This window comes from Ictidomys tridecemlineatus, chromosome 3 (genome assembly GCF_052094955.1).
Source record: "Ictidomys tridecemlineatus isolate mIctTri1 chromosome 3, mIctTri1.hap1, whole genome shotgun sequence".
Taxonomy (NCBI): domain Eukaryota; kingdom Metazoa; phylum Chordata; class Mammalia; order Rodentia; family Sciuridae; genus Ictidomys; species Ictidomys tridecemlineatus.
Genome location: NC_135479.1, coordinates 64,117,952 through 64,131,689, shown reverse-complemented (window position 1 = coordinate 64,131,689; position 13,738 = coordinate 64,117,952). Strand labels below are relative to the sequence as shown.

Genomic DNA, 13,738 nt, shown 5'->3' with positions numbered 1-13,738 from the left:
GGCCTTGGCTATGTGAGAGGTGCCAGGCCCCGAGAGATAGGGGGTGACAAGCCGTCTTCAGGGAGGGGAAAGGCGGGTCCCAGAAGGTGAGCCGTCCCCGTGCGGCCAGTGGGAAGTCTCTTCTTTGACTTTCCCAGTGAGAGGGACGGTCACACTGTCCGGAGGGTCTGGGACCTTAAAGAGACAGGAAGGTGGTCCCCCAGAAGGGAGCTCAATTCTGGAACAGGAGGGAAGGGCAGGGTCCAGGATGACACCCCAAGCTCAGAAGCGGGCATCCTGGCAGTGAGCAGAGGGGCCTGTGACACAGAGGGCCACCCTAGCTGCCCCGACTGTGACCGTGCTCAGGGCTTGGTGCTTTTTAATTTGTGCTCCCTGGCAAGAACCTAGGGGCGGATGGCCGAAGACCTCTGGGCCTCAGGCCCCAGGCACGGCTCTGAAAGGCCCTGTGAGGGCTCCCGGGGCTGGACACCCCCCTTCCCCGTGGAGGGCACAGGTGTGACAGTAGCCCCCAGAAGGCAAGCGCCCAGAGTCCCTTCCCCTGGAAGCCTTCTCTGCTCAATACCCAGCCTCTGCAGAGACTTCTGGTCAACCCAGGGATCTGTGGGGGCAGCTGCTCACCCACAGGACTGGGGATCCCCAAAGTCAAACCGTGGATGAATTCATAAGCAGCCAACAACTCAACTGTCCTCCCAAGTGGCACAGCAGCCCCATCACCTCCTGGAGCATCCTGTAATACTCACTTACAGACAGATTTCTGGAAAGACAGACAGGCCCACACTTCACCTCCACAGAACCTGGAAGCCCAGCTCTGGTGAGCAGAGGGCTCTCGGGGACATGAGACAGAAGGAAAGTCCAGGTAGGAAATGTTTATGGGGGCAACACACTCCCCAAGAGTTTTAGTAAGGGCTTTGGCCTCCACCTTCCCCCACCTGAGTCCAAAGGGCTCGAACAATGGCCTGTCTTCTAGCCTGGCATTTGGCAAGAGAGCAGTCAACAGGACCAGCCTGCGTTTGGTGGCTGAGGTCACGAGGGGGATGGAAGGCCACAGGTCACCCAGGGTGGACATTAGCTCTGTCAATCCCTCCCCTTCTCCGGGTCTCGGTTTGTTCTTCATGGGAAGGACTCAGAGAGCCCTCTGCCATCTGCAATTCCAAGATAGTCCTGAGCCCTGGAACATTTCCCGTTCAATAAGAGCCTGTTGAGGCCTGTTTCTCAGAGTAGGGAAATAAGAGGCTGCTCAGGTCACCCAGCAAGTGGGTGACCCCCCCACTTCAATCCATGCCAGCCTGGCCCACGCCCAGTGCGGTCACTCTAGGCCAGAGACACTCTCTGGGACAAGACATCTCCTAGGATCCTGGGGCCAGGGGTCTCCCTCCTACTAAGGGAGGACCCAGCCTGGCCCCGGGCCTCTTCCTGTGGGGCTTCCGGATCTGAGCTGAAATCGGGTTTGGCCACCTGCCTCCCCGAGCAGCTCCCCTGTCTCAAGTCTCTTTTCCTCGTCCAACCAGGACATCTTTTTGAGAATTAAATGAGATAATGTTCGGGAAAGCACTGAGCACAGCGCCTGGCACAAGCAGATGCGGGGTAAACAGTCATTTTCATTATTGTATTTGGGTGCCAAATCTCAGGGAGACGTCGCGCCACTTCCTGAGAAGTAAAGGGCGCCCAGTGACACCGCGGTGTACTGAATCCACCATCGAGCATGTGCTGTGCCGGAGCCCCCAAAAATATCCTGATGGTGGCCAGGAGCCCAGGGAGAGGCAGGCGGCAGGCCAGCGCGTCACAGTGAGCCATCAAAAAAAAAAAAAAAAAAAAACACAGGCCACCTCTAGGGGGACGTGCCTGGCTGGTGGCCTAGGGAGGGGATCTGGAGGAGTAAACCCAACCTCACCTCCCGTGACTGCAGCTAATGGAGAAACTCAAAAGTCCCTGGACCCCTTAGACTCTGGGCAGGGATGCTGGGAAATAAGCATGAGGTCACCCCGCAAGTGGGTGACCCCCACTTAGATCCATGCCATCCTGGCCCACGCCCAAGTCCTCGGTGAAGCGGGGCAGCAGCTCCCTGTCCCTGAAGTCAGCCACGAAGACCCCCAGTAGGATGAGAAGTCTCCCCTCCCCACCCCCGCCATGAGGCAGGGACATCCCACCTGACTCCCTATGGTGGGGGGGTGGGATATGGAGGTCTGAAAATACCCCCCACCCTGCCCGCCCGAGAAGAAACCTCAAGAAGATGCATTAACGTGGAAAGATGTCCCACCTCTGAACCAAGAGAAAGACACTCCCCTGTTAGACCTCCCTGTCTGCAAACTGGGAGGTGGGCCGTGGCAGAGGCATACACACAAACCCCAAACCAGCACCACCCCATTGGAGGGCACAGTGGTAACAGCTCTCAAAGTCACAAAGGCACGGCCCCTCCAACCTGGCTTTTCCAGAACTTTCTGTCGGGACTGCCCAGGCACCAGGACCTAAGTGTCACATTATTGCAGCAGCAGTATGTTAACAATAGCCTCCCCGCCAGGCTGGATAGAGACCTAGAAGTGAGTACATCACAGTGAGGCAGGTTAACCAAACGGAAATTCAGCCTCTTCCGGAAATACCAGTCCGATTTTTAAAGCCACTTTGCTGATTGCTGTAATCATAAAAGGCGTTGTCTCCCACACCCTCCCCTTGTCCCAGGGCTGCCTGAGAACTGATTGCTCCCAGCAGCCCCACAGGGAAAGGGCCATTACTATCTCCACGACACAGAGCAGCTGGGTCATCTGCCCAAGGACAGACAGATGGTAAGTGGCACCGACCAACAAACAGAACCCCAATGGTATGTGTCTCCAAGGTAGATTGCCCGAAAAGAACATTTTTCTTTTTTTTTTTTTTTTTAAGACTGTTTTCCCCCAGTGCTAGGGATGAAACCCAGGACCTTGCACAAGCTAGGCAAGTGCTCTACTCTACCGCTGAGCTACGCCCCCAGCCCTTTTTATTTTTATTTATTATTATTTTTTTATGATCATGTACACTGTTTATTTTTGTTTCCGATATTTAAATAATGTCATGCTTTTTGTGAATTGCTTTCTTTTGATTTTCCTTTGTGTTAATTTTTTTTTTTTATTAGCTGCTCATGACAATACAATGATCTTTGTTTTTAGACAGTGTCTCGCTAAGTTGCCCAGCCTGGCCTCCAAACTTGGAATCCTCCTGCCTCAGTCTCCCGAGCAGTTGGGATTACAGGAGCGGGCCACCCACACCTGGCTACTCTATTTTTCTTTGAAGAAGAAAATGTCAAGATACAGGGTGGTATTTCCAGGTAAGACGCTGTGTTGTGGGTCGACAAAAGATATGCCCACCTGGAAACTGTGAACGTGACCTGATGTAGGCAAAGGATTTTTTTTGCAAATGTAAATAACTTAAAGGTCCGGAGATGAACTCCCCAGAATTAGAATGGTTCTTAAATCCAACCCAAGCATCTTTCTAAGAGAAGGAAGGATAGTCTAAGGAGAAAGCCACGAAGCTACAAGCCAAGGGTCATCGCGGACGGCCAGCAGACACTAAAAGCCAGGAGAGACCCAGAACAACTGTCTCTCAGAGGCGACAGAAGGAACCAACACTGTCCACACCAGGATCCTAAACTTCGGGCCACCAAAACTGGAAGGCACATTTGCACAAGTTCTTGAGCATCCTTCATCCCCAAATCCAAAATCTCAAATGCTCAAACCTCCAACATTTTTGAACCCTGACATGACACTGCAGGTGGAAAATTCCACACCATGAAACTTTGCTAAATCATAATAAAATTATTGAAGATATTATGTAAACCTACTTTCGGGTGATGCGCCTGAGACGTACATGAAACACGTCGACGCAGGCTTAGATTTTGGGTCCCTTCCCCAAGACATCTCATTATGTATATGAATATATTACAAAAACTTTTTTTAAAAAAACTGAAATACTTCTCATCCCAGCATTTCAGATAAGAGATGTTCAACTTGTTCTGTTTTTGTTTTTAATATCTTTTTAATTTTTTACTTGTAGCTGGACACAATACCTTTATTTATTTACGAGGATCGAACCCGGGACCTCGCACGTGCTAGGCGAGGGCTCTACCGCTGAGCCACCACCACCCCAGCCCTCAACTTGTTCTGTTTTGAGCCCCCAGGGTGGCGTCATGGCTGACACAGCCACAGGAAAACTGACACAGGGTCGAGAGTGCTCCTGCTGTCACTGCCTGGACCTGGCTGACTGTCCCTCCAGACTCCTGCCCCTGGATCCTTCCCCCTCCCCCAGACACAACATCAGGCGTGTGAATTTGTTCAGCCCATTTTTCTCTCCTGTTCCCATTTCACAGGTGACACACTAAAGCTCAGCCTCAAGCCACAGCCCCCAGGGCTCCCGCACCCCACCCCGGCCCTGTCCTCCCAATTTCCTCCCTGTCTACCCTAGCTCCATTTGGGGTGTCCTCACCTAGCTACAGCTGGCTCTGAGGCCACCAGGAGGCAACAGGGTCGGGACAAGCCCAGAGCCTGGTCATCGGGTCCTGGTGCCACAGGGCCAGGGCATCTGCTGTGGGGTCAGAGCCAAGACCCCTGAATGGACGGAGCCCTGCTCATCAGACCCAGGCCAGCTCGCGCCCAGCAGAGGAAAGGAAGAGGGCAAGCATCAGGGTGTCAGTCCTCTGTCACTGCATCCCCAGAGCGGGGCTTGGGTCATGCTAAGACTGCGGCACAGGTTCCTGGGGACGCTCCCTGAGATGATCCTCAAATCTCCCATGGCCCACGGAGGGACCTGGCTGCTCTGTCTGGCAGGTGCTCTTGACAGCTTGAGACCCAGCGGGGTACAGGGATGGCGTGGCTGAGCCTCCGGCCACACAGCAGAGAGGCGCAGGGAGGAGAGGAAGCCGCCCTGCCCTGCCCTGTCCTGCCCTGCCCACGGAGCCAAGGCACTCAGGGGCGGAGGCTGGTGCCCATGTCACAAATGGAGAAACTGAAGCTTGAAGAGCAAGAACACTAGGGGGGGTCTTTATCACCTCCCCCCAGAATCAGGGCATCAGAGTCTTCCTAAGTAGGAGCCCAGTTCTTCTCAAATCGTTCCTTCGGGGACGACAGGGTGGCCGAACAGGAGAGAGGCACAGTGATGCGGGTCTCCCAGAAGATCCGGGGGGTGACCCTCCTCAGGACAAAGGATCTTCATCTGAAGACCGTGAAGAAGCCGGCGATTCTCCCTCTGAGAGGTCAAAGGCACCAGAGAAGCAAAGAGGCTATCTGGAGAAGTGGTGGGTGCTCCCCCTTGGGAATCCAAGTGGGGGGCTCACTCTGCCCTAAGAGGAAGCTGGACTCACCCCCTAAATTCCACAGCCTCAAAGGAATGGGACCTGCCCGGGGGGCCTGGGAGCTTGGCGGCAGCAGAGAATGGCTACTGGGCAAGATTAGAAACTGAACTCCCAGACGCCCCCTCCAAACCCAGAATTCTAGGAATGGAGCCAGGGGACCTTCGAAATTGCTAGTGGGATCTGAGAAAGGAGGTATCTAGGCAAGGAGTCAGCACCCCTCCTGGTGCTAAGATGCTCCAGTTGTGCAGTTCAGGTTGCCTGTCTCAAAGCCGCTAAAACTCTACAAAGAATCCATGATGCAGGAACTTCAGTGGCTCGGCGCGCATTCAAAGACTCCACAACTTAGGATTCTGTGATCCAGAGACTCGGTGACTCAGCCCGCAACCCATATGCAAAGAAGACGGGATGAGAGCCGTGGGTCCATCAGGCATGGGGACACCACACAGTCAGGGGACACAGTGGCATGGATGGGAAGGAAGGAAAGAAGGGAGGAGGGAAATTAGCATGCTTATATGCCTCCTTCACATACCAACATTTGCACAACAGCCCTGAGAAAATCCAGAAAGTTCTCTAATGATGGTCCCCTCAAGAACACGAAGCTTTTCTTGGAGGAGGGGGGGGAGTAAGACACAGAATTTGAGAAGGAGAGGTTCACTTTCCACCCTGCCGATGGTTAGATACTTAACCAGGAGCATGCAACCCTCTTGCAATTACAAACTGTAATAAGTGACACAGGATTATGGGCACGTCTGTGATTCTCCCTGAGTTGGTTTACTTGTCCATTGGAACCTCCCTCACCCACCGAGACACCAGCCCCATGAGGGCTGGGGGGGGGGGGGTCTTGTGCACTGCCACATCCCCTGACTCCTGGCCGAGGACGAAGCACACAGCAAGATCTCAAGAGCTATTTGTTGTAAACATAAATGATGCAGAGATGTGACCTCCTTGGGCCCCACAGCACAGACATGTGATAAGGCAAGACCCCTAGGATTCTCTGGGAAGGGAAGGGAGAGGCCGGAAAGAACAGAAATGCCCTGTAAGAGGGGTGTGTTCCCTGAGTTTGCTGCACCCCAGCCCCACCTAGGCCCTATTTCTATATGGCTGAAGCCAGGATCTCTCCAAAGCCCCACCAATGAGCATTCGTCACCTGCCTCAGGACTCCAGCACCCCCGAAGCCCCAGGTGTCCACCCTGTCTCTGCCCTCCATGTGACCCATGAGGTCCCCACCCCCCCACCCCGCTCCCTGGGCGATGCCAAGCCCCCCTGAGCCCTCTACAGCTCCATACAAGCCTGGAGTGGGAGTCTGGCCTTGGCCTGGAACCAGGAGCCCAGAGGCAGAGGGTCGGGGCAGGGGGTGGCGCTGCTGCTGTCACCCAAAACGCCAGCTGCTGGCAGCGATTTATTTTTGCTTTAAGTGCTGGAGAATTGCAGGGCTGCAGCCGCCAGCTCAGGGGGGCCCAAGCTGCAGCTGGAAGGAGGAGGAGGTGGGGTGAGGGGCCCGCCCCGGACCTACAGCTCCTTCTCAACCTCCCTGGCCCCAGTCTTTCAGCCTCCTTGACTCCCGGTCACACACCAGCCAGCACCTCCCTGTCTCCACACGCTACCCCACTTCAAGTCTCCAAACAGCTGCAAGGAGGCCGAGCAGGGTGAAGTTCCTACCTTGCTTCTCATGAGCTGTGCAACCTTGGGCTGTGGCTCTCCCTCTCTGGCCTCGGGGTGCTCCAGATTTCACAAGGGAGGTGTCATGTCACACATACACTCCCCAGGATACCCATTCAGGGGTGGGAACATGGAGAGCTGCAAATGGCTCTAGTTCTCCCATTTCCTGGTCTGTCTTCTGTGTCCAGGTGAACTCCAGGAGCTGGTGACCTGTCCCTGCACACCTGGCTGAACTGAGCTAAGTGGCTCACCACTAAGTGGCTCATGTTGGAAACACAAGCCCTGTCTTTTCAGAGGCCACCAAATAGGAACTAACCAGTGTGCATCCGGGTCTCTTGACAACCAGGAAGCTGCTAACGTTGATCAGTGCCCCAATTTTAAAAAATCAATATACACATATGATGTACATATACGTGTGCGCGCGCACGCGCGCGCATGTGAACTTGGGTGGTGTGTCCAAAAAGAGGCTGGAAAAGAGAAGTCAAGTGCACTGACACAAAACACACCCAGCCAGAAGTGTGAAAATGCTGATCTGGGCCAGGAATGGAGACCTCCCCCCACAACCCCACCTCCTGAGGCCTCCGTACATTTTTATGATTTGTACGGAAGGAAGCTAAGATTCACTAATTAAAAAAGGAAAAAAAATCGGCTGAAGGTTGAGCGGTCCGCCTCCCCAGGCCTCAGTGCACTTAGATCTGCAATGGGAACGGCCTCGGCCCCTTCTTGCAGGGTTGGGGCAGGGACACGGTGAGCTGGAAGCAGGCCAGGTGCCGGGGACGTGATGAAGCTCAGAACTTGCAGCCAGTGAGGGCACCGATACAAAGAATTCAGTCCAGAAGAGAAGCCTGACATAAACCCAGCTCCCTCTCCCTGGAGCCGAACAGACGGCAGGCCAGAGGCCCGGAGAGAAGGCCTGAATCTCCGCTCTGCCCTGGACAAGTCTATCATTCTGGAGCAGTGATGTCATCCTTCTGAGGCTCAGTCTTCTCCTCTGCAGAAAATGGGCAGCAATTCTAGCTACCATGGCTCCTGGGCATTTGCGGGGTGTTAGGCATGATGCATGTCTGAAGCAGCCCATTCCACCCGATGTGTTTACTGAGCACCTACTATACACGGGAGGGCAGGCCCTGGGGATAGAGCTGAGGGGGAACGGCAGAGTCGAGGAGTCTGTATCCCCAGGGGAGGCAGACAACAAACAAGACAAAATGTATTGAAGCAGGAGGCATTAAGAGAAAAGCAGAGCAGGAGGCAGGGAATATGGGGTGAAGGAGGCCAGTCAGGGAGGCCTTAGAGAGGAGGTAGCATTTGGACTAGACCTGAAGGGCAGGAAGAAGTAGAGATCTGGAAAAGAGTGGCCCAGGCAGGGAGAACAGCATAGGCCATGGCCCTGAGGTAGGTGTGAACCTCGTCTGTTGGAGGCTCAGCAAGATCAAGCGGAAGGAAAAAGGGTGGTGGGAGGAGCCAAGCTGGGATGGAGGAAAGGCCCTGACACCCAGAGGTCATCAAGAACATAGTAGGTGCTCAAGTAACCATGTTCTGGTGGAAGCCTCTCTGCTCCATACCATTTCTACCATTTCTTGTTTGCTCCTTGACCCCTGCCCGAGCCTGAGTCCTCCAAGGAAGCCCAGGCCACCGGTGAAGGGTGCAGAGGGGCTTCTGCTGCCCAAGGCCTGCAGGAGAGGTTGGGAGCTTTTCCAGGCAGGATTCGGGAGGCTGTGCTCCACCAACTCGAGGAGCAGCCTTAAGGCCTAGCCAGGGCAGAACTGCTCCCTGGGGCACCAAGAGGGGCACTCCAGCTCCTGGTTAGCCATGCCACAGATGGCTCCAGGGCTCCAGTGCCACAGGGCGGGGGGCTAAGGAGGGGGCCCGGGGCCAGGATCTGCAAGGTCCTCGCACCCTCATTTCTGCTGAGACCACTCCCCCTGGCCCTCAGAGCTCACACACCAAAGCTCACATTTCTACTTCCCCATCCCAGGTAATCCCAGGGGCCTTCCTGTGGCTGGGGCCTCAGATCCACTGCACAGTCAAGAAACCAAGGCCCAGAGAAGCGAGGCCCAGAGAAGTGCATCTCCCTCACCCCACCTCCTCCCTGGCACTACTTCCCTCGAGTCTCCCTCCCACATGGTGAGAGCCACTCATTCAACAGCCATGTATGAAGCACTTCTGGGCATGCTGGACACACTGCACAGGGGACCACGGGGCACTTCACCCCCAGAGCACATGCCTCCACAGTTGGTGCCAGTCCAGCCAAGCCAGAGTCACTGAAGCATCTTTGGACATTTACTGAGCACCTACTACATGCCAGGCCTTCACTAGGTCCTGAGGATGAAGCTCTCTGGGAACTGGAAGGGCAGGCCCCCAGGGCCTGTGTGGGACCTTTCTCGGGGAGCAGGTAGCTAAAGCCAGCCTGGTCCATAAATACCCCTGGGTGGGGTGTCTGCTGAGCAAGGAAGAGTAAGGTCAGTGCCTAGGAAAGTTCCAGGACTCTGGGTCAGACGCTCACAGCTTATGGCCCCTCCAGAGCCTCCTCAGCCTCCAATCCCATCTGTAGAATGAAGCTAATGCCACCCTCTGCACTGGCAAGCCATTAGGAAATTAAATCAACTAGCAGAACGCTGGGCCCTCAGCCAGTGTGCCCAGTAAGGGCTCTGGTCCTGCCTGAGGCCTGGCTCCTCCGGAAAACCCACCTGCCCCCACCCAGTCCCCCCACCCCCAACCCCATGGCTCCTCTTGAAGCCTCCGGCAGCCCTGCCCGCGGCCCAGTTTCCAGGCGGCTAGCTTTCATCTGCAGCCTTTCCCTCTGCAGGCTCCCTACCACACTGCCAATCCCCCACAGCAGCCTCTGTGGGGCCGAGCCCACGCCCACCACACCTTCCGCACGGCCGGCCCAGCCTCCACCCCTCCTGCTGCCCACAAGCTGCCCCCCTCCCAGCCTCTCCCTGGTGCCAGCCGTGGCAGGGCTCCAGCAGCAGGCCCCAGGGGACAGGCAGGTGTGCCCATGTGTCACTCACAGGAAAGCCCTGGCCAAGTCTCAGCCACAGGCACCAGGTGCACCTGTCAAAGGGAGGGCCCAGCCCAGAGTTCCTGGGCACCCAGGGGCTGAGGGGACCACTGGGCCAGCATAGAGGTGCAGCAGCAGCCCCTGCCTGCAGGCCTAGCAAGGACCATAAGGGTTACTAGGAGTGACAATACAGTCACTTTCACCCCCCCACCTTGTGCCAAGGCCTCCAGGTACCATGCATGGTGTTGCCAACTGTGGCCCAGGGCACCAGAGGCCTGGCCAGAGAAGAGGAAATGGCACACAGGCCGGCTGGCCCAGTGCTGTATGCAGCACTGCAGGGTGCTGCTGTCCCCGATCCTGGGGTTACTATTATCACCGCTGTTGTTATTATTTCACTGCTTTGGGGCCACCTAGTGTCACCCCGTCCCTCTTGGATCAGACTTGGGGACAGGGATATGGTAGCCCCCGGGCAGGAAGGCTGGCAGGGCAGCCCCAGGCCAGGAGAGAGCTACCTGAAGGTTTGTTTCAACCCAACCTGCTGCAAGGCTTTGGGCAACAGCTTCTCCAGCACAGCTCAGCCCCTGGAACATCCCTCCACCAGGTATCTACCTGGAGGGACCCCTGCCTCAGTCACCAGGTGGCCCTGTGGAGATCTGACATGGCAATCGGGCACAGCCAGCATCCAGAGATAGCCAGACAACCCTGTCCCCTTCCCCAAGAGAAGACTCTTTCTCTTCCGAGCGGAGGAAGGAGCTCAACTATGCTCTCACCAGGGAGGGGAACAAGGAGGTGATCTGAAACTTGGGTTTCACTTCTTCTAGGCTTGGGCCAACTCTCAACATCTAGAGAGCGCCTACTGTATGTGCACAGCAGTGCCCTAGAGGAGAAGAGAGCCCTTCCTTGTGGTCCAGCACACTGGAGCCTACCTCCCTGTGGGCAAGGATGCTCGAGCTCCTCCCCCTCACACCCTGCTCTCTCTCAAGAGGCCTGGCCCCACCTGATGCCAGCCCTCCCAGGGTACCCCCCCTCCCCCGCAGCCAACCTGAGGTCCCCTAGCTGTTGGGAGGGGCCACCAGAAAACTGCGATATAGACTATAATGAGAAGTCTCTTTGGAGGTCCCTGGCAGACAAGGAGGGGGCTCTTCTGAGACTACAAGAGGGAGCACTCCTCCAGAAGACCCCAAGTCTCTGGTGCTGAGCTGTCTCTCTCCTGCCACATGGCGGCGGTCCAGGGTGGAGCTTCGAGTGAGAAAAGGGCTGTCAACGTGCAACCTAGCGCAAAGTGAGGCTGGGGTCCGGTCCCGGGTGGGGGGGTCAGCACCCAGGGGCTGGCCTTTGCTGGCACCTCAGGGAGGGAGCCAAGGGTAGGCCGGAGGCTAACGCCTTCTGGGTTCGCACCTTCGAGGAGGCGGCTGCCGATTTCAGCGGCGTGTGGGCGCCTTGGCGCTCCCGGGAGACAGAGCCTAAGAACCCCGGTTCGGAGACGCCGATGTAGGGGAGCAGGAGGTCCCCCAGCACTTTATAGCAAGGCTCAGACTTGGGCACAGGGGAGTGAAGAAGAAACTAGAAATGGCCCCAGGCAGCACCACACTCCTGGATGGGTACGCCCCCTGGGAAACGGGAAGGGGATGGCTCCAAGTCTCCACAAGTCCGGGCTGCAGGGAGGTAGAACCTCCCAGAAGGGGAGGCCACCACCAAAGAAATACTTTCCTGTGACCCCATTCGTAACACAGGTTTTTAAGACACTCACATGACATGTGCACAGAGGCACAGACACCGCCAAGGCCTCCAATCGCATTGGAAGACCCCCCCTCCCAAAGCGCTTCCCAACCCAGTTGTCACTTGCCTTGAGCCGCTGAATCCCCTTCCAGCTCTCCCCCCCCCCCCCCGACCAGGGCACTTAGAGCAAGCATGCACACCCAGGATGGACCCTCAGCCCTGAAGCCCGGCGGGCTTCTCCAAAAGCAGAACGAACCTCTGGCTGAGAACCATTTCCAGAATGTTTTTACTCCATGAGAGCACAAGAGACGGAAAGAGAAACCACTTCAAGGACCCCGCTGGTATCCAGCTGGGAACGCCCCAGAGGCCAGCTCCTAAATCCCACGCGCCCTCTCAGTGGCCCCACCTTGACGGTGGGGTCTCTAGGAAGGTCACGCCTGGAGAGACCAAAGCCGCGCGCCAAAGTAGCTCCTCCAGCTCCTTTCTGAGCCCCCCCACCTCATGCAAACCGGCCAGAGGGGGGCCGAGGCTCCTCAAAGTTTTCCCGAGCGCCCCCCGGGACGAAGGTTAGCCCGGAGCAAAGTTCCCTGGTGGCGGTAGCCCGGAGACATGGCAGAGGAAGAAAAGCTCGCAGTCAGCATTTCCTCCGATGGTTCACCAAGGGAGGAAAAAAAAAAAGATGAAAAACGAGAGCGAGGAAGAACCCTCCTGCCCCACCTTCCCTGTTGCTGCACCGCCTCGTGCGCACACCGGGCCGGGAAGGCGGCCTGCGGGGAGCTGGGGGCCGGGTTCCTGGGGGGGTCCGTGCGCCTGCGGCCACACACTTACCTCGGTCAGTAGCCCGGGCGCGGCGCGCTCCGCGTCCTCCGAGCTCTGGGCGGCCGTTCCTGGCCCCGGCTGCCGCTGCGCTGGCTGCATCGCCGCCGCCGCCGCCGCCGCCTCCTCCTCCTCCTCCTCAGGGTAGCCCCCGGGGGTGCTCCATGCCGAGGGGCGCGTCCGTCCCTGACGCGGATCGCCGGGGTCTAGCCACGGGTCGGGGGCGCGCGCCTGGACGGCGCCCCCGGCCGCGGGGCGCTCGCTCGGGCCAGCGCAGCTGGCGACGGTCCCTCAGTCCCGCTGTGAGCGCGGCCGGTCCACCCCCTCCCCCGCCGGCTGTTATCTGATCTCGGGCAGGGCCGGGCGCGCTCCCCTACGCCCCGGGAGTCCGGCACCTCCCGCGGGCTTCAGCCGCGCCAGGCCCCCCTCCCCCGGCTACCGTTCCCAGGGAGGCGGTCGCAGCGGCGGCAGCGGCGGCGTGGCCCGGGGAAGACGGGGAGCGAGGAATGGAGGCGAGGAGGCGGCGGGAGGCAGAAGCTCGGCGCGCACCCAGCTCCGCGCCCCGCTGCCACCGTTGCCCAGCTCGGCAACTCGTCTAACTCTCCGCCCAGAGCACGCCCGCCCTGCACCGCGGTGCTGCTGCTGCTGCTGCTGCTGCCCCCGCCCACCACGGCCCTGGCCTGGCCCTGCGCCCCCCTCGTAGCCCCAGGATGCCCCCCCTCACACACACACACACACTCCGCCAGCCACTTGCGCACTGGGACGCGCGCGCGCGCGCACACATACACACACACACACAGGCACATCCTCCCGGGGACACGCGCACCACACACAGGTGCATGGCGAGCATACACACACAGGCATGCATACACAGACAGGGGAATCTTGAACAGGAGCGCACACAGCCAGACACACAAGCCCAGGCATCGCGTCCACACACGTGAAACATATGTCCTGACATGCGTGATGGTCGCAGGTACACAGGTGCATACACACTTGCACGTGCACACAAATGGCAGTGTCTACACATGTGCACCCATACACATAGCTAAACTCGTGCACTCTTCACATAATCCTTTCGCTTTGCACACCAAGCACACACATTCACGCACATACCACCACCACCTCCCCTTAATGGCATATCTCCCCTCCCCATCCTGTGCTCAGTTTGGCTTCTCCCATTTCCTGCTTTCTCCTCTGTGTTCCTCCCCCCTGCCCTCTCTGGG

At 57.6% G+C, this 13,738-nt stretch overlaps 1 protein-coding gene across 2 annotated transcripts in view; it reads right to left on the bottom strand.

Annotated features, from left to right (window-relative positions):
- The window catches only part of LOC101959776 (potassium inwardly rectifying channel subfamily J member 12), a 72,382-nt gene extending 59,227 nt beyond the window's left edge, over nt 1–13,155 (bottom strand). The window contains exon 1 of one of the 2 annotated variants that reach the window (XR_013436426.1): nt 12,525–13,155. The gene's annotated coding sequence lies outside the window, so the exon portion shown is untranslated. The remainder of the gene's footprint in view (nt 1–12,524) is intronic. The other variant, XM_005339436.3, reaches the window with a different exon arrangement.
- Nucleotides 13,156–13,738: the final 583 nt, after the last annotated feature.